General features: G+C 35.2%; 1 protein-coding gene and 1 non-coding gene across 3 annotated transcripts in view; both read right to left on the reverse strand.

Annotated features, from left to right (window-relative positions):
* Window positions 1–25,144, reverse strand: part of PRKG1 (protein kinase cGMP-dependent 1) — a 1,184,353-nt gene that overhangs the window by 511,340 nt on the left and 647,869 nt on the right. The gene's annotated exons all lie outside the window — the stretch shown is intronic.
* TRNAE-UUC (transfer RNA glutamic acid (anticodon UUC)) lies at window positions 19,989–20,060 on the reverse strand. The gene has a single exon. It is a non-coding gene; the product is annotated as a tRNA-Glu (tRNA).

Consider the following 25,144-nt stretch of genomic DNA (forward strand, 5'->3'; position numbering starts at 1 on the left):
ACTTTAACGAACATACAAACGCCCAACATGTGCCAAGCAATAAGGATTCAGCACTACCAAAAACGACCCTGCACCCATAATTTAACATTTATCCAGTGTCTACTATGTCCCATCTCCTCTGAGCATGTATTTTGCCCTGAAGGAAATTAGAAAGGAAGAGAGACACATAACTCTACATAACCCAGTAGAGAACATCCCCCATGCCTGCCCCCCAAATAGAGGGAACTACAGAGTAGTAGTGGAGAACAATGAGGGAGACTCTGACTCTACCTATGGGATCAGGGAAGTTTTCCTGGAACAGAACTGAGTTTTAAAGGTTGACAGGAATTAGGACAAGTAAAGTAGTGCAAAGCCACCCTGGGCAGATGACCTTATAAGTCAGGATGCTAGAATGATCTAGCCTGATGGCTACCTGGGAACTATATAAATAGGTAAGTTTGGTGATGTGGGGAGTATGAAGAAGTAGCAGGAAGTAAGGCAGGGCCTAGATCCCCCACATCTCAAGAAATAAACGGAAGACTCTGATCTTTAGGCTGAGAGTTATAGTGGAAAAGCGAAGGGTTCAGAAAAGTTTAAGTTGACATTTTAGAAAGTTCTCTCTAGGGGAAATCAATTATGAAAAAATTGTAAGAACTACGGTAGAAAATACTCCTGTGGCTCTGAGTTATGTACAAGTTAGCTCTTTATGGCATCAAAAGGCAAAGGCTTTCTTTTTCTGAGAGTGAGACATTCAGCAGCTCCAGTCATCTAAGAAGAAAACAAGGAAAAAGAAAACAAAGAAAAACAGTATGCCATTTATTATGTATGATGTTAGGTCCTTTCACAGTGCCTACTCACTTGGAACTGTATGTAATATGATGCTATTGACTTACTCAGCTAAGTTTTCAGCAGTAAGAGAAGAAAGATGCTTGCAGAAACAAGAAACAATAACTGAAAGTGAGGGAGGAATAGGATCTAAATGTCAGAGCCCTTGTTTGCCCTCTTCACCACTGTATTCATGGATTTAGACTAATACACCTGGCATGGTATCATGTTCTCATAAATATTTATTAACATTTAAAAATATATATAAATGAATCTACCATCAAAATCAGAGGAATCACGGGAACATTCAGAATAATAATTGAGAATAATAATTCATGACAGTAGTCCCCATGGACGTCGATGCATTATACCTCATGACAATGACTTATGTTCACTCTGTGGACCCTGGGGTAGGTTGTGTGCAACATCCAGCCAATGTGTCACACTTGATTCTGCCAGTCACACCTGTCTCAGTCTCTGCTGGAACTACAGGGGTCATGCACCTGCAGCTTGAACCACCTGTCTCAAAATAAAACATTTACTTATGACACAGCCTCTTTTCTGATGAATGGGAAATACAGAAATGAAAACAATGAACCCCCTTTTATAGGTATGAAGAAAGCAAAGCCCCTCTTCATACCTATAAAACAATACAATCCATATATACAATCCATATAATTAGACCTTTATCACTTGGAACAAAGACTAAACATGTATCCAGGTTATATCTAGAGCAGTGATTCTCACACCTGACTGCAGATCCAAATCCCCTAGAAGCTTCTGAAAAACACAGGTTCCTGGGTCCCAACTTCAGAGACTCAGATTGAAGTAGATTTAGGATGGTCGTGTTGCTGAGCTGTGCCTAGGAATTTCATTTTTATTTATTTAATTTGACTATTTTTAAAATTCAGACCCCAGCCATGTTTGGATATTAGAAATACATGTATTCCCAGAAGGTATTCAATTTTGCTGGGATGGAAGGTAAACATTTGCATGTAATCCACTTGTTCTGGTCAGGAGCCCTCCCTGATGCTCCCTGTCCATGGCTCCCCTTCTAGCTGCACGCAGAGAGCCCCAGAATGTCAAGACCAGCTTGTGACACTGGGTACATAGATGTTTCCCTTTATATTGGCTAATGATTATTTTTAAGCTAACTTTTGAGATGATACTGAGAAAACAAACCCCCTTTCTCCCTGCATCCACTTGTTTTCTAATTAATGGCTTTTCAAACCGTTATGGCTAAATATGCCAACAGTGAGAACAAAAGACCTCTCCTTGATCTTTAATCCATTCTTATTTCTCTTTTACTCAGCTCTCAGAGAAGAACATAACATTTGTCCAAACCCTATGCTGAGAGAGTAAAAAAAAAGTCATATCAGAGAGAATGAACCAGAAAACAGATATATTGGATCCTCCATGTTCCTTTCTCACCTATGCTCCTATCCAATTCCTTCTCGTTCATTCAGAAGATCAGGGTTTTATTAAAGATGCATTTAACATGTGCACAAACATCAGGGTCACTTTTCCAGGCTTCCTCCAAATGCTAGCGCTGCTCTGGGCACCAATGGTGGATGAGCCCCTGGCTTCTGCCCCAGTGACTGGCAGAGTCTAATTCTAGCCACATTGTGGACTACCGGAAGCAGAGAGAGTTGCTGTAACTGCACAGTGAGTCTATGCTGTTACTTCCACAGAGCCACCTGTGAGTGAATGGATAATGTGCAGAATTTGCAAAGCCACCTGTGAGTGAATGGATAATGTGCAGAATTTGCATAGTCCTGCGTAGTAGGTTTGTCCCAGCCTGAACCAGATGTCCTGAAGATGCACCATATATACTTCTTTAAAAAAGAACAAAAAGAAAAAAAAAGCCTTTACATACTTTGTCATTATGGGAAAAAAAAAGGGAAACTGAATTATGCTTTCGGACCCAAGGCACTTTCATTTTAACATTCAAAAAACTGAATTGTGAGGTATAACCTACAGGAATGCAAGCAAATGCACATTGACTAGAATGTGCAAGAATGTTTATACATTATTTATAACAGCCCCACACTAGCAGCAATCAAGATGTTCACCATCCATAGGACGGATATATTTCAGTATATTCATAAACAGAACACAAGGCAGTTATGGAAATCAAAGAATTACAACAACGTGCAGCAATATACATGTCACAAACAATGGTGAGCCAAAGAAGCCAGGCACAAAAAATCATACAGTATGTGATTTCCTATTTCCATTCCAAGAATAGGAAAAAATGATCTATGATGTTAGATGTCAGGACAGTGGCTACTTCAGAGGAAAAAGGAAGGGATATTATTGGGAGGGGACAGAGAGCGCATTTCGTGGTTTGGTCTTGGTGGGAGTTACACATGCGTATTTACTTGGTGATATTTGAAATATACATTTAAGATGTGTGTACTTTTCATATTATCTATACATTTAAAAACATTTTTCATTGTGACATATAAAATATATACAAAAAAGCAACACATTTCAAAGTACATTGTAATAAATAGTTACAGAACAGATATCAGAGTTTGGTATGGGTTACATTTCCACAATTTTAAGTTTTTCCTTCCAGTGGCTCCAGGACACTGAAGACTAAAAGAAATATCAATATAATGATTCAGTAGTCATATTCATTTGTTAAATCCTATCTTCTCTCTTTTAACTCCTTCTCCTTTGGTCTTTCTTCCAATCCTTAGAGGTATTAGGGCTATGCCCATTTTAGCTTTTTCATGTCGGGAAGGGCTTTTGATAATATGGGATGGGGGATGGAACTAGTCGATGTTCTTGGAGATGCTGGCCCCTCGGGGTTTCAAGACTTATCTGGCCTCAGAGCCCATGTAGGTTTCTGGGAAGTAATGTTAGCGTGCGATAGGATCTCAGATACAGCCCTAGGTGTTAAGGGTTAACAGGAATGGTTTGGGTTGGGGTTTAGTAATTAGCTGAAGGTAATTACTCTTATCTAGCTGAAGCTTGCATAAGAGTAGCCTCCAGAAAAGCCTAGTATAACTATTGGAATCTCTCAGCCACTAACACTTTATTTTGTTACATTTCTTCTCCCCCTTTTGGTCAGGAAGGTGTTGTCGATCCTAGGGTACCAGGACCAGGCTCATCCGGGGGAGTCATGTCCCATGCTGCCAGGGAGACCTTCACCCCTGGATGTCATGTCCCACATAGGGAGTAGGGCAATGATTTACTTACAGAGCTGGGTTTAGATAGAGAGAGTGAGAGAGGCCATGTCTGAGCCACAAAAGAGATTTTCTGGAAGTAACTCTTAGGCATAACGGTGGGTAGACTTAGCTTCTTTGCTACAGAAATAAGCTTCACGAGAGTAAGCATCATGATCAAGGGTTTGGCCTATTGACCAGGATGTCCCTAATGCTTGAAACAATATCAGAGATTCAATAGTGGTAAAGCTAAATAGTTCCGTATGTTTTCCCCATCCCTCAAGAGACTTTACCAGTACTTTTTAATTATCACCCAACATAGTTTGGGATGTGTGCTGGCTATTACATTAAGCTATACAGAACTACAAATCCTTATTTCCATTCTGGGCTCCATGTGTTTTGGTTGTTTAAATGAGTTATCCAGATAGTTGAGTTAGATTATGTGCTATAGAAAATTTAGGTTTTGGAAAAAATAAACCTCTCTTCCTTTGGTCTCATACAATAGGTGAAGTTCTAAAATGCAGACAATGCCATCCTTACCCCTCCCTGTATTCTGATTTACCTTAGACCTGACGCTATCAGCTTCATTCTTACCTCTAACTGAAGCATAATCTTTTCTTCAGTTTCCTTATTGTATGTAGCAATGCTGACTTTCAGAGCTGCAGAATGCCAACTCTGAGTCTTAGGTGTCACACAGATACCCAAAGTTCCAGAGAGATACCAGGATATTTATATATATGTAGCACAGCATCTTAGATTCTAGAAATAATATCAACAGCTCCAGACTAAATATAACTGCTATTAAGAGTTTACAATTGAGGCCCCAATTTTCTTATAAGTATTTTTCTACAAGAGACCATAGAATATTTATTCTTTTGTTTCTGGTTTATTTTGTACCACATAAGTCCCTAAGATTCATTCACCTCATTGCATGCCTCACGACATCATTCCTTTCTGTAGCTACAAAATATTCCATCATATATACGTATATCCCACAGTTTGCCATTCTACTTCTCATTCAATATCTCTTCATTCACCTCCATCCAGTGGACATCACATATAATGTCCAAAGTCAGCAATTCATGCCTTACATTATTCGCTCTTAGTTGTACAAGTATCAACATTCTCAATTTTAGACAATTTTCATTGCTCCAAAGAGAAAAATAACCAGTAAACACACCCACACCAAATAGAAAATCTAAGCCTCCCCTTAACTCTTGTCTTTCCGACCCCCTCCCAATTAGTCAACCCTGGTATTGCTGGGGTACTGTTGACGTCGTAGCATAAACATAGGCTATAGCATGCAATGGTTGTTTTCCCCCATGCCTTTCTGTTATTGACTCTTTGTACAAGATTCATACCTTTAAAGTTCATGCAAGAACTTATTTATATTTGTTGTGTTAATTGGTGGGATACATGGCTCTATACAATGCCTTTCAATCATGTTCCCCTTCAATATGGCAATATTATTTACAGATCCATTAATGAAATTCCTTCACGTCTATCCATTCCCTTACATTTAAGTTCAATTTCATTAGCAAACTGTTCACCCATCTCTAGCTTCTGTGTGTCTTTAGGTCCTCTATATTCTACAATATAAACCTCTGAGATTACCTTCACCAAGGTCATAATAGCGAAATCATACAGTATCTGTCTTTTGTATCTGGCTTATTTCACTCAGCATTATGTTCTCAAGGCTCATCTATGTTGTCATATCATCCTGTTATGTTTTAACAAAAAGTTTCAAATTGCTTTAAAGCTCATTTGTTTGAGCCAGAAGCTAAGAAAATGAGACTAGGCAATTTAGATTAACGAGACACCCACCATTACTTTAAAACAGGTATTTCATATAAATCTCAGGGAACGGTTTCTGGCTCACTTGTGATAACAGAAAACAACAAGATAGTGTTAGGCAGGGAAGAAAAAAAAAAGAAAATCAGAGTTTACAAATTTTAAAATTCAGCTAACTTTTATTTTAGCAAGTAACATTGTTATAAAGGGAAGCCAAGGTAGAATTCTCTTCAGAATAACATTTTTCACTCTCTGCCTCTCCTACCTGTTTTTGACCATTCTTGCTCAGTAAACAGTAGAGGGAAGTAAATCATAACTGACTTTTTTTTTTTCCTTTTAGTTCATTAGTGACTTCCTGAAATTCTGAGTAACATATAATGGCTTAAATTAAACCTTACTATACCCATACATTTTAGGCAAAGGGTTATGGGGGCTCTTTGTTGGGTCTGGACCAGCACTTTCCCATAAAACTCTGATGATGAACATGTTCCTCTGGGCTGGTCACCACAGCCACCAGCTGTGTGTGGCTACTGAGCATGTGAAATGTGGAGAGTGCAACTGAGGAACTTAGCTTTCACTTTCATATAATTCAGTTCATTTAAATACATATCCAGCTAGCCCATACTGCTTGTGATTACTCTAACAGCACAAGTCTGGAAGGCCATCTGGTCACACATCCTCTCACATGGCCCATGACACTTTCATAATGAGGAAGGCAGGTTGAAATGACTGCAGCCCACTGAGGGTGGACTGGGAAGATTTCAGAGAAGATGAGGAAGGCAAGAGTCGTTTATTGGCTTACAGTTACCAGAAAGAAATGGAGTTCTCTTATCAAAGTACCATAGAATCTCAAAGTCTGTAGGTATATCAAAAAGTCTTCCTAGGAAAAAAACAACTTCAATATTTTAAGTAGATTCCAATTAGCTACCTTTAAGTAGCTTTATAGGAGGAAGCATAAGGGTTTAAAGCATTGCAGCAGTGAGCCAGAAAACCTTTGACTAGGATGTAGCAGGTATGCTGGCCTTGCTTCAGACATACCTTAGTAAATGCTTATGAGTAAGTCATTAACCTTGCCTCCGTCCTTAGGCTACTTTGGATAACCCTGTGTCTCTGATATATTGGAAGAGAAGTTTTTTTTTCATTCTCTGGACTTAATGGCATTTTAAGTTTTCCCTTGAAGTTTTGACCTGAATAAAATTGCCATTGTACTTCATTTTATTTATTTGCAGAGATCAGTTCTTGTCAACAAGGTCAGCAAGACACAACTTAGTAGCTCATATTTTACCCATTCCTCCTTGTGCCAGTAAGTATCCTAGCATACAATCTCACAAGTGGTTTTTGGTTATCTCGCAAATATTTTAGAACACAGTGGCCTTAATAGAACAGTGACCTTTTAAATCACCTTTATGATTTCTGAGAAGTGTTATGATTCACAGGCTATCTAAAAGGAAGACTGATGTAGTGTGTTTGAAGGATTATAGCTATGAGGTGACCTGAAGAAATTCCTGTGAAATGTTTTCCTCATTGGGAACCGCTGTCTTCCTTTCATGAAGTAGAAATATACTAGCCTCCCCATTGTTAGGCACTGAAACATTTTCTTCAAAATAAAATTGGAAAACACTTGAAGCCAACTCTGGATTAGTTAAATATCCTGTGTTTTTCAACAAAATCACCAATTTTTTTTATTCAAATGCTAACATGTATGTAGTCATAGAACAAACATGGAAAAGAAACCCACTAGCCTCTAAGTTAACTTAGTTGTAAGAGAATTATTATTAGCTAAGCAGGTTATTTATATCTTACCTATGCAGGAATATACTGGGTTCATCCAAACCATTAACTGAATTTAATCATTTATATTTGTAACAGTACAATTAGTTGAATTTCAACTTACATTTGGATTCTTAATCATTTTTAAATATATCCAAGAAGGTTACACTGTTAAGCAGTGTTCAGATGAAAAGTTATTCCTTACTCAAAAGACTGCTTGTCATTTGCTAGGCAGTGAATTAAAGGCAGTAGAAACTGCCAAATTTCTCAGAATGTATCACAGAATTTTCAGAGTTAAGAGAGGTTGGTATCACTGATTTATACATCTCTCCATAAGGTACCAGACATCTGTCAAAAACTTCTAGCTCACTTTTAAGAGAGGATATTTAAATTCTAACATTGTGTAATTTAATTAAGGGAATTTATGAAATTACAAATTGAAATAAAAAGGGAAAGAAAACAAAACCGTGGTATTCTCTAGTGCCCTTCTATATATTATTGTATATAGAAGGTCAATAGCACATCTAGGCTGTGAAAAGAATATATATTTGGGAAATATAAAATAAATTACATAACCCCCAGATCAATGAACTATTTTCAATTTAATAAGCTAAGAAATGATAAATTATATACTGCTGTTAGTTTGCAATTCCAAATTACACATTAACAGCGTTAACTTCCTCCATAAAAATTTTTAATCAAATTTATGATGGAATAATATTTAGGCATTTTGTTTTGGTGATTAAAAAGAGTATGTAGAACATGATTTAAGTTTTATTAAAAATTTGAGATAGTGAATTACTATATCTAGTCCATATTAAGTAAATATATATTTTCAGATATACAATGAAATTAATATATCCTGGGGTACAATATTATTGAGAGGATAAATGAGGTGATGCATACCTAAACACTTTCTTCTAAAGCTATTTTCAGTTATTTTTGGAACAAAATAAGATAAAAATAATATAAATATAGCTAATAAATCTAAGCACTTTCCAAATTAATATGTACAATAATAGATAAAGGTCAGATGAGGAGACAGGTGTTATAATTCTTTTTTATGTCACTCTGAAGTGCTTAATTATTTCAAAAATGCAAAAATTCTTAATTTTATGGATATAATTATAATGACCTATATTAATTACAATAAGATGAGCCTAATGGTTTTAAAATTCTTACTGAAAATTGAGCACTACTGGGTCATTCATATACATTATCATTTTTAATTTTTACCATACCCCTATAATTAGGTATTATCGCTGTTTAATAGAGAATAAAAAAAAAGGAGGCTTAAAAAGGTTAAGGAACTTCAACTTGGGCATTCATTTATGTAGTCTAGCACATATGTGCTTTTTTAAATTTTTATTTTGAGATAATTTTAGATTTACAAAACTAATACAGAACCTTCCCATACATCCTTCACTCAGAGTCCCCTTATATTAACATCTTATATTACCATATTAAAGTGCTCTAAAGAAGGAAAATGGTATTAATATATACTACAAATATATAGAACTTATTAAAATTTTATCATTTGTCCCTAAAGGTCTCTTCTCTGTTCTAGGACCAAATTCCTGTGGAAAGATAAGGGATGCCAAATAGCTAAAGTCACCTTGAAAAGGAAGAATGAAGTTGGAGGACTCATACTTCCCCATTTTCAAACATATTTCAAAGCCACAGTAATCAAAACAGTGTGGTACTAGTGTAAGGACTGACATATAGACCAATGGAATCAAATTGAGAGCACAGAAATCAACCCTCACATTGATGGGCAACTGATTTTGATAAGGCAACAAAAAACACTCAACTGGGAAGGAATTGTCTTTTCAACAAACAGTGTTAGAAAAACAGGATGTCCATTTGCAAAAAAAAAAAAAAGAGGAAGACTCATACCTCACATCGTATACAACAAAAATTGACTCAAAATGGATCTAAGACCTAAACATAAGAGCTAGAACTATGAAAGTCCTAGAGTAAAACATACGGAAGCATTTTCAGAACTTGTGTTAGGCAATTATTTCTTAGATGTCACACCTAAAGCACAAAGCAACAAGAAAATAAGATAAAGGGGACCTCATCAAAAAAAACAAAAAAACTTTTGTTCCTTAAAGGACTTAATTATTAAAGTAAAATAACAATTTATACAATGGGAGAAAAGAATTGGAAACCACACTTCAATAAAAGTTTAATATCCAGAATATATAAAGAAATCCTTCAACGTAACAAAAAAAAACAGACAAACAATCCAATTTAAAAACAGGTAAAAGACTTGAATAAACATCTCTCCAAACAAGTTAAACAAATTGCTGGAAAGCACATGGAAAGATGCTCAACATCATTAGCCATCAGGGAAATAGAAATCAAAACCACAATGAGATACCATTTCCCACCCATTAGAATTGCTGCTATTAAAAAAAAAAAGGATGTTTGTTAATTTTTTTTAATTAATAAAAAAGTTTAAAAAAAAAGGAAATTAACAGTGTTGGAGAGGATTCAGAGAAATAGGGTCACTCGTTCACTGCTGTTGTCAATATAACATGGTGCAGCCACTGAAGAAGACAGTTTGGCAGTTCCTCAGAAAGCTTAGTATAGAACTACCATATGACCCAGCCATCACAGTACTTGGTATATACCCAAAAGGACTGAAAGCAGAGACTCTTAACAGATATTTACACATCAGTGTTCATAGAGGCATTATTCACAGTTGCCAAAAGATAGAAGCAACCCAAGCATCCATCAAACAACGAATGGATAAATAAAAGGTGGAATGGAAACCTGACACCTGTGATAGAATGGATGAACCATGAAGACATCATTTGGAGTGAAATAAGGCAGACACAAAAGGACAGACATTGTTGATCTCACTGATCTGAAACAATTAGATTACGCAAACTCGATGAGTCTGAAACTAGAATATAGGGTACCAGGTTAGGGATAGGGAATGGGAAGTTAAGGCTTCAAATGTACAGGGTTCCTATCTGGAATGAAGGAAATGTTTTGGCAATGGATGGTGGTAATAGTAGCACAACACTGTGAACACAACAACACTGAAATATATACCTGAATTTGATTCAAAGGGGAAATGTCAGATTATATATATATGGTCACAGAATAAAAAAATTAAAAAAAAAAAATCCTTGGAACTACACTACACAGTGACCCCTAAGTTAAACCATGTGCTTCAGTTAATAATACAATTATATAAATGTGCTATCATCGAGTGTAACAAATGTTTCATACCAGTGCAAGGCATTGGTGGTGGGGTGGTGTATGGAAATCCTGTGCGTTATGCATGATTGTTCTGTATACCCATAACTTCTCTAACAAGAAAGAAAAAAATATATAGATAGATAGATATATAGAGATATACCTAAATCCTAATCTGTAACAAGTGCTACAAAGTCTGGCTAGACTTTAAGTGTTATCACTGTGTGTAAGTTCTGATTCAGTACTGGGTCAGAAGACAGAATGCCAATTTAGATTCATTAACCTTTGTGACATACTTCCTTCAGTGGAGCATAAATAAGTTTGACTCTGAGTTGAAGTTTCCTCTGCCAAATTCTCAGCTCCAGCTCAATAACTGTAGGCACACTGCTCTTTCTCCCAATAGCTACAAGCAGGAAAATGGCAGCAGATTTGAAATTTAAATGACCCCAGGCAATGTGTTGACCCAAATTTTCTGTCAGTGATTTAAGAGGCATTCTGCAGCTCTGGGCAGGAACAAAAAAGAGAGAGCTGCAAAATTCTTCCCATGAATAATCTCGAACAACTTCAGGACCAGATTTTGTGTTCAGGTCTCTGCACATAACTCAGTAATGTTTTCATCTTGGGGAAATCAACAGGACCTCTGTACTGTGAACGCAATATTGAGCTCAAAATAGTCAGTGCTTAGGAAAAGACAGATGATGCTACAGCCCAGAGTCTCAGAAAGATTTAGAAAACAGAAAATAACATTTTGGAGATAGAAAAGATAAGCAAATCTTAATAAATTTGAGGAAAGCCAAAATATAAGTAACACGTGGACAGGGCGACTGGATGAATAAAAGCAATACACAGAGGCGCTACCAGGATGCACTGAAGGTGTGTCTATAGGCTCTGGGACCCTTAAAAATAAAAGAAAATCTGAGCTGCTAAAATAAGGTTTCTGTAACTTTGAAATGCTCCCCACTTCTTTTTTTCTCAACGAAAGGTTTTCCCTAAATCTAGATCGACCATACATTCCTAAGTAAACCTTATTTCACACTAGTAAAATCAGTAATATTAAGTTAAAAATTCCAAGTTAGCATAAATAAAGCATTATCAATTCGAAATAAAAGAACAAAGGTTGCATGCACATCTCTTTTAAAACAGTGTTTTTATTTTATTCTACTTTGATGTCATTTGTTAAAAGAACCATATACTAAACAATATATGTGAAAAGTTAAAGAAATGGTCAGCATGCGTTTGGCTCCTGCAGGAAAACAACTGGCTTTCGTTCAGTCTTGAAAAATAAAATGCATCAACAGGTATATTGCAAATAATATTGACTGTTGCTCTAGCCATCTTATTAGCATATAATTAATTGTGCTTTGTAGTGTTTAGTTATTAGGTATTAATTTGCTGATAATATAAACAAATTTTTACAATAATTCTACTGGATTGCATTTAACAGCAGCTTTTAAAGATTCAGCCAAGGAACCATAAACTATATGTCCACAGTTTTATATGAAGTATTATCCTGGCAAAGCACAGAACTAGCAGATTTTTCACCTTTCGAGGGTACGTAGCATTTAGAGTGCATTAATCCATTGCCCTGCTTCTTTTAGGAAGAATAAAAGGGGATCTGTCCATAAAGCTGCTATTGAGAAAGTTACGCATAGGAATTGTGAAAAGGCCACCTATTTCTATCGGACTTGCATTCCAAGTATTCACTCAGCATTAACCTTCAAATCACCAGAGAATCTTAAAAAGGAGCTATTACAATTTAATCCCCAGCCAGTGTTATCTAGTCTTTGCGTAAGTTTCCTTGTGTTCTTTCACAAATGTCAAAACCATCAAGTGGTCACTTAACAGGGTTGGATTCGTGGGAGGAGAAGAAGCCAAAGGTATGTCTGATTTCTACTGACACCTACATTTAAGCAGCAGAGATTGCACCCTTATCAATGCTTATCAGAATAAGGAGGAGCTAAGGCTTGAGTTACTGGACAAATGAAAATGACATAACATATTTCTTTCACAAAGAATGCAATCTTACTATTATAGGGTAAATAGAAAATAAAAACTTCATATGTTCATTCTCTAATATCCATTAATTTCTCTGCCTAAGGCTATTCATCATTAAGCTCACATCAAGGTCATTTTATTTATATAAAATGTGCTGTTATAATCACAGTTTCTCAAGATATTGCTCCTCCTTGTATTTTACACACATGCACACACATTCATGAATACCTTTCTCTATTTATTTACCTATTTGCTGATTGAGCAATATTTTTTCTCTGTTTTACTGGTTTGGAGATTGTTTAAATTCAATGCCAGCATCTTTTATATCTTAGTATTCTCCTTAAATGAGAGATTCAGAATACACCTTTCACAGAACAGACACTGAAACACTGGATAATTATTTTAAAAGAAAAGGAAAAAGGAAGGAAGGATAGAAGAGAGAGAAAGAAAGAGAAATGGTAGGAAGAATGGAGGAATAGGGCAGAAGAGTAAGAAGAGAAAGGAAGAAAGGAAACTGTTGAATGACACATTCCAAAAATAAAAAATAAACCTGCTAATCTCATTTCCCTTCAAACACCAAGCATAAAAGCTTTGACTAAAAATGTCTGCTTTGGTGCAGAAGAGAATCTTGGCTTATACAAGGTAAAAAAATAATAATTAGCATGATGCTGGCTTTAAATAAAACTTCTTTTGGGGTGCACGGGTAGTTCAGTGGTTAGAATGCCTGCCTTCCATGCTGGAGACTCGGGTTTGATTCCCAGACCATACACCCCCCCCCCCAAAATTTCTTCTATAGCTTGATAATGATTTAGTGAACATATGGCTTTTAAGTCAGGATTCAGATGATTAGGTATAATATGATCAGCTATAATTGGTAAAATGGCAATTTAACATAATACAGATATTTAAAATGTCTTAGTATTAATCAATTATATCAAGCACAGCAGTATAAAATAGCAATTACTATAATAACCAAGTTATTTCATATAAATTATTTCAAGAGATCACATTATTTTCATGTCATCAGCAAAGAAAAAAACACTTTTCTTTCTTTATAATGTTGGCTTTACATTTTTTCTCTTTTATTTAGATTTTCAGTTGTTTAGTCCATCTAAACCTTCAACATGATTCAAGTTAATCATGCCCAAATAGTGATTCAGTCTGTTACAGATAATAAAAAGGAGGGGATTTACAGTCTGAAGTGACAGAAGACTTGAACAGCACAACTAGGGATGAAGTATTTAATAGATCTGGAATGCAACAATTTTCTGCTCCTAACTACGGGTAGCTTTTAAAAGTCCTCAGAGCAGAAGTCTGGACTGATAAACTCCTATAAAACTAAAGAATGCATACCCAAGCCCTTGCCTGATTACGTGTCCACTCATGTCCTCCCTAAAGAAGATATTTTATCCAACCCTTCAACTATCCCTATTATTTTCCCCATTTTATACCATGAGAATTGCTGTTCAGCAAGTTTAAATACATAATCAAGTCTGGATTTAAACCAAGTCTGCTTACTCACGTCACTTTTCTGAACCAAGACCCAGTTTTTAAACCTTTATAAAGCAAGACCCATTTTTGAACAGAGTATTTCATTACCCCTCAGTCTCTTCAACTCTAAAATAAATGGGAATGACAGTGACACACTCCCAGGGTTGGACTAGGAATTCAATAGAATGGCCATGAAAATACTGAAGATTAGTGGTTGACAAGAGACTATGTGCACGATTAGAGTGTATTTATAGCTAATAAACCAATCATTTTCATATGCACTTAAACACTTCAACGGGACAAGTTATAAATTGTCATAGGGCAAGGCACAGGGAAGGACAAAGACATGTGCTACTTTCCTAAACAAAAATAATTTTGTTTTGAAAGTCTGGCCCTGCAAATTAATTCAGGAATTGATGCCAAACTGGAAAAAATGATTAATTTGATTCATTCTCCTAAAAATGTTATTGTTTCAGATTTCCCACAATATTGATGATACACTGTCTAACTGGATGAACTGAATTCCTTAGATTTTACAAAATTGTTCCACTTTCATTTCACGATTTACTTCATATAAAGAACTAGAAAATAGAAATTAAGTGTCAACATGATGAACCTGCTGGGTAACATATTTCAAAAATACTAATAATAACAGTTCTCTGTATTTAAATTCATAAAATCTTTAGAAAGGTAAAACTAAAGAAAAACAAAAGTCCAAGAATTATTTTTTAAAGTAAAAATTAATAAAATTCCATTTCTGTCTTGTTTATCTTACTTAAAAATCATACAGGTGAAGTCACCTAATCATTTGTCAAAGCTACAAATTACAAACTTTAATTCTCATCCCTGGACATATTTTCAGTCTTTTAATTTGAATGTGGAATAGCTGGTGACTAATTAGAGATCTAATAACCATCTCTAGCATTTTTACAGCTTAGTCCAATGCTTTCCCTCAAAAGAGTAACTGAGAGAATATAAACTAAAAAAAAAACAAACAAAAAAACATTTTCTAAACAGCTTTAGAGGTGAGATGAAATTGAATAAAAGAAATATATTCTATTTCTGCCTCTATAGATAGGGACAGAAGTAATCTATAAGGTGAAAGTTATATGTGAAAATGAGGAGACTAGTAAACCAGTCTACAGTGGGTTCCATCAGGGGCTCCTCCAATTCCTGAGGAAGCAGTTTCTTTAAGTCATTGTTACTCAAGCTGGAAACATCTGAGCTGTTTAATTTTTCCTGCTCCTTCTCCCACATCAAAATATGGCTATCCCATGTTCTGCCAAATGTGGACTCCTTACTATCTCTTGTATACATTGCTGCATTTCTGATTCAATTTTCATCATTGCATATCTCTCCTGTTGCAATAATTTCTACTTGTTGAAGTTCAACATCTAAAACTCAGATCTACTCATGCTATTTGGTTATTCAAAAGCATTTGACGCACCCAACATGGCTGAACCCTGAGGACCTTACATTACATGAATAAAATTCACTTAATTGAATGATCTCACCAACATTAAATTATTATAATATGTAAACTCATACACCTGGAATATAGAATATAGGTTACCAGGATATAGAACAAGGCTAAAGAACGGGGAGCAGTTGTTTAATAAGTGCAAAATATTTAACCCAGTTGAATTTAAACATTTAAAAACAGATTAAGGTGACAGTAGCATGCTATTGTGAGAATAATTAATAGTACCAAAGGTGTGTGAATGTGGTGGAAAGGGGGAAGTTTAGAGTCATGTATGTCACCAGAAAGGAAAGATGGAGGTTAAAACAAGAGGATGTATAACACAGTGAATCTGTGGTGGACTATGACTGTGATTAACAAATATAAAAAGATATTTAAAAGTTCTTTCATGAACTAGGACAAATATACAGTACAATTACAAGGAGCTAATAATAGAAGGGTATATAGGAAAAAGGTATCTACTACAAACTATGGGCTAGAGCTAACAGTAATATATATATATATATTTTTAACAGTAATATTTTAATAGTCTTTTATCAACAGTAACAAATATACCATTCTAATACTGTGGGTCAACAATAGGGGAGTATAAGGGGTATGGGAGGATTAAGCTTTCTTTTTTTTTTCACATTTCTTTCCCGGAATAATGAAAATATTCTAAAATTGATAATGGGAGTATATACACAACTATGTGTGACACTGTGAGCCATTGATTGTTTATATATAAACCATTGCATGGTTTATACGGTATGTGAATATACTTCAATAAAATTGCAAAAAAAAAAAAAAAGGTGATGATTGTCTCAGTCACATAAATTAAAAACCAAATATTCTAGTAGAATCTAAGAAGTCTTTTACCAGCCAGGCCCAAACTCTTGCCTATCACCACTCTCAACACTCTGCCCAATATCACCCACCCTTACTGTCCTATACATTACTCCCTAATTCAATAAAAGAGCATTTACTCTCCTACATCTAAACTTTTGAACATGCTGTTCCTTTGTCTAGAATTTTCTTTCCCCATTTTTTGATCCGTATCATTCTTCAAGGATGAACAAAAATATTTCTATCTCTGAAGTTTCCTTCATTGCTTAGTAAGGATGCATGATCTTTTTTTTGACCATTCATCTATTATTGCACTTTTTATCATCAACCTGTAATATAGTTATATATGTTTCCCCCAAAATAAAATGAGCTGGCAAACAATCTTAAGTAGCTTTATTTCCCCAAGACATAGACAGTAACTGACATATAGAATACATTCTTACTTATGCTTACTGCCTCGACTCTGAAGCTACAATTAGAATGAGTCATATACCACATCTTTTTGTTAGAACATGTAACATACAATTTTCTGTCTGTTCATTTTCATAAAGGACAAAGTGAATATAGTATGAGACTGCTTGAAATGTTATTTTTTATTTCTATTCTCTCTTTGGGAAAAGGAGATTCAAAGGCTATAGATGACAATTTCTACATAATTCATAATGAAAAGCTAACTGTCTTCTTGGCTCTTATCCACAAAAATGAATACCTGATTAGATCAACGAGTATTAAACAGTCACCTTCAATTTTTAAAAGGCAGGTAAAATATGTATTTCTCTGAAATAACTGGTTAATTTAATCAAAATAATTACACATACGAGAAGCAATGGCCTTGGTTCAACTATAGGTAGGGGAAATAATCGTTGCCTTGCCATCCAACCATCCATCCATCTACATTGTATTTATTGAGTAGTGACTATATTCCAGATACTGCCTGGATTACAGAAATAAAAAGTTGAATACATGGTCCTTTATATTTGGGCTTTTCTTTATGCAAAGAAGCACATAATTTGCTAAATCAACCAAGCGTTATCTAGAAAATCCATTGTAACAACAACAATGACAAAAACAAAGAATGAAATGGTTTTGAATCCTAACATGCAGTGGTTGTTCCAATTATAAACATTTATGTTTTCTTGAATCCAAATAAAAATAGAGGACTACATTTACAACAAAAGTGAATAAATAATTTTTGCCATAGTAATCAGAGATGTCCTTAAAATTCAATAAATACTTTGCAATTACAGAAGTCATGAAGCATTTCAAAAAGTACATGTCTCCCTTTATGGCCACTGTCAGCCATAACATGCACCAGTGGGCAGGAACACAGGAATAAAGGTACTTGATTAAGCATCTTCAGAAGGATCATTTTTCACCATTAGCTCCAAATCCCAAATTTCATAATTGTGCCAAATATATTCTTCAGTTACTGTGTGATGAGAGCTATCATTACTTGAACTAGGGTACCACAGATAGGAGGATGGGGATGACAGGGATTGAGAAGCATTCACCGTAATCCTTCCACAATGAGACTGAAAAATAACCTCTTAGATATCTCCAGTTCCTGACTACATCGTGATAACCTTTACATCTATTATGTCCTTCCATCCACCACCCAAAGTGATCTAAATTCACTTTATAACTCACATGTGTTTCATATTCAAGGTTTTTTTTTTTTAAATGCCTCTTCTGAAACTGCTCAAAATTTACCAATGGGCTACAAAAGGATGGTGGTGATGATATTATGAGGGATAATTCTTACAATGACAGTTCTAAATTTTAACCCTCTTCTTCAGACTTTATGTGTTATTTGTTACTGCTGTCCTCTTGTCTCCAAAAGTATCCTGATCACCCATTTTTTCAAGAGCAGGTCATAGTAGTTTGGAGTGAGGCCTGATACTCTGTGCTCTAAGTTCTCAGGTGATGATACTGATACATAGATCACACATTGAATACCAAGGCTCCAATCACGAACTGTCCAAGATATACCTACTAGCCGCATGTGACTACTGAATACTTGAATGTGGCTAGTCCTAACTGGGATGGGCAGTCTATATAAAATATGCACCAGAATTTGAAGATTTAGTATGAATAAAAGAAGGTAAAATATCTTTTTAATATTTTTCATATTCAATATATGTTGAAATGATAATAATTTAAATATATTGAATTAAATAAAATATAAAAAATTTGCATTATATTTCTGTTGGTCAGCATTGCTCCAGTTAGAGGTGAATAGTCCAAAAACTAATGAAGCTTAGGATTCATGGTTTATTTTTCGAAGATCCCATTCCAAGGTCTGTCATTAGTTCTAATGAATACGTGTTTGAATTTTGTTTTATTGTCTTTAAAGAGAATACTCTATACTGTGTAGTTTTCAAGTTTCACAAAACCTGAATCTGCCTCATTAACTAAATAGACAACTACCAGGGCTTTAACTGTTGATGCTGTACAGAGTTATAGCTATGCCAAAATTCCTAAATTTTCCCTGGCCTTCAGCCTCAACTGCCTATGAGTCATCCCTTTAGTCATCTCATCACTATAATCCTTTATCCTTCCTGAAACCAATTATTCTTACTTGCAGTAGATTATTACTCTCCTTAGGTATGTGTTCCTGCTGTTCTCCTAGACAGATTACCAGCTCTTCAGGGTTTATATAAATCCTACTTATCCTCTGAAGGCTACCTTAAGACTCATCTCTAGAATGCATGTGACTATTCCAGATTGCAGCAATAACTCCTGCAGCACATTGGTGCGAACTGTCATCCCTCTGTGTCATTTGTTTGAGAGAATATTGTCATTCTAGAATATGTTTATGCTTAGCCTTTCCCAACCTTCCCTCCCAACTCCCCCAGGCTTCCCTTCCAAGTATTTCCCAGGAACTCTAAAAATGTTTAAACACCACAACAGACTTATAAAACGAGCAGCCTTTCTCTATGTTTTATTAATTATTATTAATATTAATTTATTATTTTTAATTAGCAGAAAATAACATTTAACAGTCAAATTAAATGCAAAGTAGACAGGCTGCATAATAGATATGGAGAATTCCTTGGTGGTCTCATTCTGAAAAACCCATTACCCACTGCTGTTTTATGCTTTTGTCCAAGCGCACATGGAAGACATCTGATTATGTATTTGGACTCCTGGTTATCCATGGCTGAAGTTTCTGCTCTGCTCAGTGACAGCTGAACCATCATCTGCCCTCCCTGTGCCGAAAGTGGCTCTCTGCTATCAATGGCTCTGTCTCCCTGGTTCCTCAAGATATATCTTCTTTTCTCACATTTTGGGAAGTCACAGACCAGGCAAAAGTTATTGCTTTTATAGGATACCTACCACCAAAAGCACAGATACAAACACAGATCTTCCTACTAGAATGTGAACTTACAACTATCTTGTTCTTCATGATGTTTTCATTTATTTATTTATTTTTTGCAGGGAAGGAGAAGTGCATGATCCGGGAATCGAACCCGGGTTTCCTGCATGAAAGGCAGGCATTCTAACCACTGAACTACCCGTGCACCCTCCAAATCTTCATTTTTGAAGCATTTTTTCTTATGCTAGGTATTCTCTCTCTATTGAGAGTAGGCTTAAGAAAGGTAGGGTCATACTTTGCATGCATTTAAAACCAAAGACGCATATTACATTAAGAATTGCAGTATCATGTGACATGTATTCAAATCTTGATTCTGCCACCTAATTGTTTTAACTAAGATGAATGCTTAATCACTCTATATGTGTGTCGCCTAAAAAACAAAAATTAGAGAAGTTGTGGGTTTGCAGAACAATCATCCATAAAATTTAGGATTCCCATACACCACCCAATTTTTGACACCTTGTATCAGTGTGGTATATTTGTTATAACTGATGAAATAATATTTTTATAATCGTACTATTAACTAAAGTCCATGTCACTGTGCTGTGCAGTTCCTTGGAAGCTCTAAAAATTTTTATTCTAGTAACATGTATACAACCTAACATTTTCCCTTTGAACCATATTCAAATATGGTTCAAAAAAACTCAACACTGTTAAATAAATTCATAACATGCTACCATCATCACCATCCATTACCAACAATTTCCTTTGTCCCAAATAGAAATGCCATGACTCGTAAGACTTAACTCTCTATTTCTTAACTCCCTTCCTGTCCCCTATAACCTATATTCTACAGTATAACTCTACAAATTTGATTATTCTAATTATCAGTGAGATCATACAATATTTGTCCTTTCGTTTCTGGCTTATTTCACTCAACATGATTTCTTCATCTGTGCTATTGTATTTATCAGAACCTCATTCCTTTTGATGGCTGAATAATATTCCACTATATATCTATACCACATTTTGTTTATTCATATATCATTTGATGGATACTTGGACTGCTTCTATCTCTTGGCAATTCTGAGTTAACCACTCCTTAAATATTAGTTTTCTCATCTGCAAATTGGCAGCAAAAATAAAGCCACCTCACAGGAACTTTTGTGAAGATTAAATAAATAGTGCATAGAAAGTGCCTGGCATAACACTTACTTGATAAATATTAACTGCTATTATACATGCTAACAACAAAAGCATCTAGAGAGGTCTTAAATGTAAAAGGAGTTTAATAAACTATCGATTGACCAGCTTGATTTTCCATGACTGAATGCACTGATGTACTGTCTTCCATCATCAATTCATTAAGTATGTCCTATAGCTAGAGCTTTATGCTAAACATGTGAGACATAATATACCCAAATTGTATAACTACTCAATAATCAAGTTTTTCATTAACCACAGGCTCATCCACAAGATAGGACATATAACTCTAGTATATATTTTCAAAATATTTCCTCTGGGCTATTTTTAACCTTTCCTAACTTTTTTTTTTCCTAAAAAGATAACATGAAAATAAGCAGTTAAGGCAAGGATATGATTTGTAAATAGATATTACACCCCAATAATATGGTCTATTTGGAATGTGACCTTGGAATGTAGAACATACGTAGAATGCAAGAAGTATTGTGTATTTCAGCCTGCTATGCCATACGTAAAGAAGACATAAACATGATTTAAACCTCGTTTATGGACTAAGCAAGGCTTCAAAAGAGCCTTAATACATTATCATATGTAAAACACAAGGAGATTTCAAGGAAAAGGGGCACTGCAAATATCCTGTCATGCTTTCACCGCTCTATTACCTAACATGAAAGACCAGAACAAAGATTAAAAATTAACATACACATACTCAAAAATGGCACATCACAATTTTACTATTAAAGTCTAATTTGAAGGTAACAGAGAGCCCATCAGAAGAAAATACAACCCCTCTAAGAGAGAATCATATTAAGATTTCCAATGAGAAATTCAAAAGCTTCTCAGTCTGTGGATATTGAGGAGGTCATTTTTATGAAGTTTACCTTTAATTTAGTTTAATCCCATTTGTTTAGAGTCTTGAGTTGTTTTCTAAAGAGAGAGAAATCAAACCTTGCTTCTAGTCGAGGTGCCACCTGGAAGGCATGGCAGTTGATGGAAGAAGTATATATTTCCTGCTGCACCTCAGAAGAGCTTATTCTCTTTTAAGATTATGTCATTCCATGCCCTTGATTTAGAAAAGGAAAAGGCACAAAAGGTTCTTCTTTTCCTTTGCATGAATCAGGATGGTCAAGAGTAAAGCTCAAAATGTCAGGATGCAGGATGGTTGGAAAAAATAGAAGCTATTTTCACTTTAACCTGTTCTCATCAATTGCTTCACTGAATTTAGTTCCAGCTAATTTTAGAAGATGGGGAAAAGGAGTGAAGTAGTGGGGGACTATATTGTAGAAGACACTAAGGGGAGGTAATATGTGCTGCTGCTAAGATCATGGACTCTTGAATCAGGCTAAAAACTTGCCACCATCATCACTAGCTGTGTGATCTAATCATAATGGTCAGTTTTAAATTGGATTAGGGTTCCAAAAGAACACCTAAAAGTTTCCTTGTAATGAAAGACCTCTATCACCCTTAATTGAGAGTGCTTTTTTCTATCAGAAAATACATTTACCTTGTATACATGGAGTTACAAAAAAAAAAATAGATTGAATTTTCTGTCTTATTTTTAGTCCAATGCATCCTAAGATGGAACTGTCACCAATTTCCTTGAAATTTCATCTCATTCATCATTGAATCCTTATATTGGGAAAATGAACCAAATATTAACTTAAATATTTATACTTTGTTTAATTTTATACATGCAAAAACATCTGCTGCAATTGCTTTTTCTCTTTTATTTTGTTTTATTTTTTCCCCAGTCTTACTGAGAATACATATCAGCCGAGCCAGAAACCAACGAGGCAGCAGGTGTTTTCTCAGAAGCCAGAAGATGATCATTTTTCTTTCTGTCCAGTGGTACCATCGTCACTTTAGTTGTTCATGTTTCTACAGAATATAAGGGTCCCTGCATAATTTTTCATTTGGTAGTCTCCTCTAGGATAGTAAAAAATTGGATCAGCTCAAAGTAACTGCTATGGAAAACTCCCTCGTTGCATTTGTTATGGAAAATTCCCTCCACTGAAAAATCTCACCTGTTTTCAGCCAAAGATTGCTGTCTCACTCTCCCCTGACCCCTCAAACAAGCCCCTAAGCAGAGGAAGTTTAGCGATCTCCATAAAACCATGGTTTGTTAAATTGAAAAAGACCCTAAGGTCAAACAACTTTTAGTCTAGTAGTTTCCAAGATTTTTTGTGTTTTTTTTTTTTTAACCCAATGAGGTTGATGCTGCTGATGCTGATAAAATTATTAACAGTAATGTGTCAAATTTAAGTAATTTTGTAGCAGGTACTCTACAAAGTACTTTATACAAATTTTTCATTTAATTTTTATTACAACTTGATGTACATGGAGTTTTATTATCATACCCATATTGCTTTATACACATTGTTTCCACTTAATTTCAATTATAATTTGATATACACACAGATGTGTTATTCACATTTTATGTATCAGGAAAATGAACAGGCCCAAGTTCATGCAATTAGTAAGGCATGGGAGAGCTGGAAATTGAACTGATCAGTCTGAATCCAGAATCAGTTCTATTAACCACTACCTAATACTGCTTCTTGAACAAAAGCTTACACAGAACTACTTTATTTTTTATAAGTTTAGAGCAGAATTTCTCAGCTGGATGCAATGTGGGGATATTTTAAACTCTGTATACTTTGCCTCATCTGCATTTGTGCCCTTTCAGCCCTCTCCAATGAACTTAGGTTCTGCAGAATACATTTTGAAAATTGCTGATATAATCTGAAACTTATTTTATGCTGGTATTTCAATCATGGTACAAATCAGAGGTTAGCAACCTACAGCCAGTGGGCCAAATATAGGCTTCTGCCTGCGTTTGTAAATAAAATTTTATTGGATTACAGGCACACCCATTTGTTTACATATTATCTAAATTAACGAAGTGTGGTACCAACCCTCTGACCCACAGAGCCTAAATTATGTAGTATCTGCTCCCTCATAGAAAAGCTTTGCCACCCTCTGGCTATAAATAAAATGTGTCCTTTTTAGGTTAAACACAATTGGGTAATAATCTAAAAATATACTGAGGGAAAACTTGAACAAGATACTATCATTATAAGTCAGTATTATTAGCGTGCATGTCAAATGGCAACATTTCTCCCATAGTCCCACCTTTTAAATATGGTTGATATTTGTGTTCTTAGATCTCTTTACTAAGTTCCTCTACCCTCCTCTTTTAAAAACCATCTTAATAAGCTTTATTTTTTAGAAGAGAGCAAGTACAAAGATAGTACAGAGACTTTCCAAATACCCCACATTCATTTTTCCCTAGTCACATCTTCCAAAAGTATTGTGTATTTGTTATAATTAATAACCAATGCTGATACATTATTGACTATTGTCCATACTTTATTCAAGTTTCCTTAGTTTTTCCTTAATGCCTCTTTACTATTCTAAGATCTCATCCAGAATACCACATTATATTTAGTCCTCATGGAGATGATTTCTCAGACTTTCCTTGTTTCTGATGACAGGCTATTTCAAGGATTACTGGCCAGGTATTTTGTAGAATGCCTTTCGGGTGCAACTCGTCAGGTGTTGTTCTCTGATTAGACTGGGGTTATCAGTTTTTGGGGAAGAAGTCCACAGAGGCAATGGCCATTTTCATTACATCACACCAAGGGTACATACTGTCAACAGGACTTATCCTTGTCCACGCTGACCTTGATCATCTGATTAAAGTAGTGTTTGCCAGATGGCTCTATTGTAAAGCTACTGTTACCGCCCTTTCCAGACGGCTTTTAGAAGGAAGTCACTATGAGCTTACCACAATGAAGGAGTACACAGTTATGGTCCATCGATATAAGAGTGGAGCAGCTACAGAAATTATTTGGAATTTTTCTGAATAGAGATTTTTGTTATCACAATTACTTATCTAATCATTTATTTATATCACATGGATTCATGAATATTTATTTTATTCTTTGTGTTATAATTGAATACTACTTGACTTTCGGTGCTCAAATTGTTACAGCTTTGAACATAGAGAGCTATTTCAGTTGGCTCTGGTATCTATCCCTTTAATATATACTCATCATTGTGGATTTTTTTTCCTTTCAGAGATTT

Source organism: Tamandua tetradactyla, chromosome 13 (genome assembly GCF_023851605.1).
Source record: "Tamandua tetradactyla isolate mTamTet1 chromosome 13, mTamTet1.pri, whole genome shotgun sequence".
NCBI classification, from domain to species: domain Eukaryota; kingdom Metazoa; phylum Chordata; class Mammalia; order Pilosa; family Myrmecophagidae; genus Tamandua; species Tamandua tetradactyla.